At 40.6% G+C, this 4990-nt stretch overlaps 1 pseudogene; it reads left to right on the forward strand.

The window, feature by feature from the left end:
• Positions 1-316: 316 nt before the first annotated feature.
• LOC113930251 lies at positions 317-1006 on the forward strand (annotated as a pseudogene).
• Positions 1007-4990: the final 3984 nt, after the last annotated feature.

Consider the following 4990-nt stretch of genomic DNA (forward strand, 5'->3'; position numbering starts at 1 on the left):
ATGACCTGAGCCGAAGGCAGACGCTTAACGACTGAGCCACCCAGGCCCCCCTATAGTGTCTAATGTTTAATAATCATCCAGAAAATGATGGTTCATTTTCCCCTTCCTCTTATCAGTACTAAAAAGGATAGGTGGGTGTGTCTAAGAGTTGAAATAAAACAAAGTTTTCAATAAATTATGAGTGGATTGTCCGGCGCCTGGGTGGGGTTCTGTCTGTGGAGTCGTGAAATCAGTGGCTCGCGAGAATGGTGAATGAATGAGAGAAGGATCAGGGAGAGAACCGAGGAGACTTTAGCTCAGTCCCCACAGGGAAACCATGCCGAAACCCCGGAAGAGGCTCGCCGGGGCTGCTGAGCCTGCTGGGCCAGACAATAAGCGGCCAGCCAGAAAATGTACCAAGACTAAGAACACAGTAGGGGCATCAGCTACAATGGATAACTCCAGCCCTGAGGAGACTTCAGCCTCTAAAAACTGTGGGAAGAATCTAAACAGTTACTGGCTGAGTAAGTCTGAGCCAGAAAGCTGGCTAGATAAAGGTGTAGATGTGAAGTTCAACATTGAGGATCTTAAAGCACAGCCCAAGCAGACAGCATGCTGGGATGGTGTTTGCAACTACCAGGCACGGAACTTCCTTTGAGCCATGCAGCTGGAGCAAGAAGCATTCTTCTACCATAGCAACTGCAAAGAGCCAGGCATCGCAGGACTTGTGAAGATTGTGAAGGAGACTTACCCAGACCACAAACAGTTTGAGTAAAACAATCCCCATTATGGCCCATCCAGCAAAGAAGACAACCCCAAATGGTCCATGGTGGATGTAGAGTTTGTTTGGATGATGAAGCATTACATTACCCTGGCTGAGCTCAAAACCCATTACCAAACTCACAAAACCACTGGAGGCCCCTTAAAAAATATGGCTGTCTTCACTCACCAGAGACTCTCAATTCAGCCCCTGACTCCAGAAGAGTTTGATTTTATTTTGGGCCTGGAAGAAAGGGAGCCAAGTTAACTGGGACACTGTTGCTGGAATGGGCAAGCCATTATTCCAAAGAAGTCAAGCTTTTATAAGACAAAAGTTGTGTGGCAGCTTACATGTTATGTTCACCTGGGGTTGTGTACATAGGTGGTTTTCATGTACCTTTTCCAATAAAACATTAATATCAAAAAAAGTTATGAGTGGATTAATATCAAACCTAATCCTTTGTAGAGTCACTAATACTCTAGTGTTCAGAAAGCAAAATAAATACTATTTGTAAAAATAGTAAGATACAGAGACCCCAAAAAGGCAGTGTGAACATTTTGTAGATTTTAGGGAAACTAGCAGAAGAAAAATAATAGTCTCATTTTTGGCATGGTAATTAGAAACCCCAAATTTAAAAATCATCCCAAAACCATAAAATTAAGGTCTGCCACCGAAAAATTTTCCAGACTTTTTCTGTTTTCAATAGCACAGCTCCATACCACTGGGAAGAAGTAAGAATGTGCTTTTTTCTAATTTGGCAGAGCATGAAACATCTCTAAAAATAATATGAATTAATCATATGCATTTAGATTCTTTGAAGTTTAGCAACCATGAAGACACCACAAACTTACAGACTGTGGAAGTCAATAACAGATTCCAGAAGCCTCAGGTCTTCTCCAGAGTTCTTTTGAATGAAAATACATGTGCAGTATTTCATATGAAGAATGACAGGCCAGGATTTGGAAAATGTTTTTCTAGCAAAGCCTCAGCAAATCACAGCCAGTATGCCCAGAACCCCCAAAAATGTCGGTACAGGTAGGTGAGTGCTTCATAAGAGACTAGGTCCTCTTTGGGATGTCACTCAGAACTTCTACCATTTCAAATGTTCTGCCTTTTCCCCATCCCCATCTCCACAGAAGTAGAAATCCTTCCAGCTATTTCTAAGTGAAGTTTTATTACAGAGCAGAAAATTATGATGAGCACCTCCAACACAATTACTGATAAGAGTGAAGTTTCCCAACTAAGTCATTCCCCTGAAGGGGTGAAGTAAATTCTATTTCTTTATGCTTACTTTTGAAAATTATTTCAGAACTGCTGAAGGCAGCAAAAAGACCACTTGCACTTGGGAAGTTCATATTTCCTCAATACTTAGATTTCTCATTTGACCAAAATCAGTTCTATAGTGGTCCCCTAGTTTAGTATCATAATTGGTTGATTGCAGATATTGCAGCTGACACAGGAGTGAAGTTTCCAGCAGGCATGGTGAAAGGACTCCTCCAAGACTGAAACATTGCATGAAAAAAATTGCGTTAGAAAGCAACTCTATAAAAATAAACTTTAAAGATGCTTAGAACTTTTATCATGGAAAGATATTTAAGATATAAGTGGAAAAAAGCCCAGAGAACCGTTAATAATATAATCCCATTTTATTCAAAAATATCTATTTATTTGTGCAGCATATACACACATGCACACACATACACACATAAAACATCTGGAAGTACATATACCAAATTGCTGATACAGATAATCTCTTGGTTAAGTAACTATTGGGGATTTCTTTTGCTTATTTGTATTTTCTGTATTTCAATAATGAGCATGGATTATGCATACAATAGAATAGTAATCATATTTTTAAAGAAATAAATTAAGCTATTCAAATCCACTTCCCATCTCAGATTCTGGGTTTTGCTACAAAATTTATGAATGTTTTTCTATAGGATTTGCATATCTTTTTCCACAGAGATGCACATTGTCAAGCCCTTGGCTCCTTTCCCCACTTAAAAAAATAAATTTGGCTGTTCATTTAAAAAATATTCACTGAAGACCTACTTTACCTTCTTAGTCGAAGAAATGGACTACTCTCCCTACCCTCATTGCCTTAAACATGGGATTTTTTTTTAATGGATTCTTGCTCTACTTAGCAGGATAGGTTGATGCAACAATTTCTTTGAGAGTTTTGTCCCAGTCTCTAGAAGAATGGTTTTGTTTCGAGTTTTGAAGTAAAAGAGAGGCATTGATCTCTGGGAAAAGACAGGTCTTTTGAGGTTGGAGTGGTGTCTTTCAATATGATAACTAACATTGATTAAACATGTTCCAGGCACTTTACATGATTTATTTCATATAATTCTCAAAATAATGCTTTTGAGTTAAGTACCATTGTTCCTATTTTCTAGGTTAGAAATTGAGCACTTACTCTATGCTTTTCTTACCATGTTAAGTAAGCACCAGATGGGGACCAAGAAACATTGGACTTAATTTCCAACAACTTTAGGAACAAATGCCTATCTCAGTGTGCTCTGTGAAACAGTCTAATTAAATCATCCCAATTTCCCAGCTGAGGAAACATATAAAGAGGACATTGCTGTACAATTAGAGAAGCAAAGCAAAGAAAATAATTGATTCAAATAAATTTGAAGAATTGTATAACATGGACAAATACCAGTTTGGAAAGTGTAAGTAGGGTCTCTAGACATAGCCAAATATGAATAAGAAAATGTAAAATGCTCTGATATAGTATTAACTTACATGCCTTATCCTCAAAATAATATTTTTGAGGTAAGTACAATTGTTTCCTATTTTCCAGGCTGGGAATTGAGGCTTAGAGAGGTTAAGTGACTTGGTAAATAAAATAAAATGAGAAAGAACAAAATAAGATATATAATAATAATAAAAATCTAACAAAATTTTATTTGTGTTTTTAAGATTTTATTTATTTATTTGACAGACAGCGAGAGAGTACAAGCAGGGGGAGGAGCAGAGGGAGAGGGAGAAGCAGGCTCCCCGCTGAGCAGGGGTCCCAATGTGGGGCTCAATCCCAGGACCCCGGCATCATGACCTGAGCTGAAGGCAGACACTTAATGAATGAGCCACCCAGGTGCCCCACAAAATTTTAAATATAAAAATAGAGAGAGACATCATCAAGATGGAGGGCTAGGAAGTCCCAGTGCTTGTCTCTCCCACAAAAACTACAAAAATTAAACTACAGAATGACAAAAACAATTGTAGGAAGCTCTGGACTACAACGAGGAAGCAGCAGATAGACTGTGGAACTTAAAAACTGAAGATAACAGCATAAAAATGTATAGGAAACACTTGACTTGTATCATCCCAGCCCCCAGTCCAGGGAAGCTTGGCACCAGGGGGATCCCCTTGGAAAAATTTCACCCCATTGGGAAAAGGCAAGCAATAGAGCCTCAACAAGCCTCATTATCATGGATGTTTGCAGCCTTCGCTACTGAGGACTCTTAATGTCTTCACCAATGCTGAACACAGATGATGGAGTTGACAGGAATCCCTGTTGCTTTATCTTCTCCCTGGGGCTGTAGCTGTAGCTGTAGTGAAGCTTACTTCTGGGAACCTGAGCTGCTGTTGTGATCAGCTCTCTGGGATAAGGACACTACAGTGCCTTGCCATCTACAGGACCAAAGCTACCACAGCTCTGCACTCTGTTTCTGGGTTCCAAATTGTAGCTCTGATCCACTGTAACAAGGCTGTACCACTGCTGCATTGCATCCCAACCCCAGATATTAAGTCAGGGCTATGACCTGCCATTACTGGAGCCACACAGCTATTGTTTTTCACCCCATCCCCAGTGTGCTGTCAACATGCAACTTTAATGAGTCATCATTGGGCCAAATTGCTGTTGTTCTGTGACTGCCCCCTGGGTCCTAAATCATAGCTTTGACCTACCATCACTAGACTGCTCTACTGCAACTCTATGCCCTGTCCCTAGGGTTATAAGTCCCAGCTTTGACCTATCATCACTAGGGCCAAGCTGCTGCTGTTCTATGGCTGCCCCTTGGGGTCAGAGTCAGACTTTGACCCACCATCCCCAGGGTGTACTTCTATTGCACCCTGAGCCCAAGTCACCACTCCACCTTGTCATCACATGGTCTTTGTCACTGTTGCATTCTCACCACCCCACCCCCCAGGCTGAGTTACTTTGGTGAGACCCAGAGACCCAGGCACCAGTTCCATGGGAGATCTGTACATGCTTGCACCTCAGACAATGGTATCATTGCTATAGCA

This window comes from Zalophus californianus, chromosome X (assembly GCF_009762305.2).
Source record: "Zalophus californianus isolate mZalCal1 chromosome X, mZalCal1.pri.v2, whole genome shotgun sequence".
NCBI classification, from domain to species: Eukaryota; Metazoa; Chordata; class Mammalia; order Carnivora; family Otariidae; genus Zalophus; species Zalophus californianus.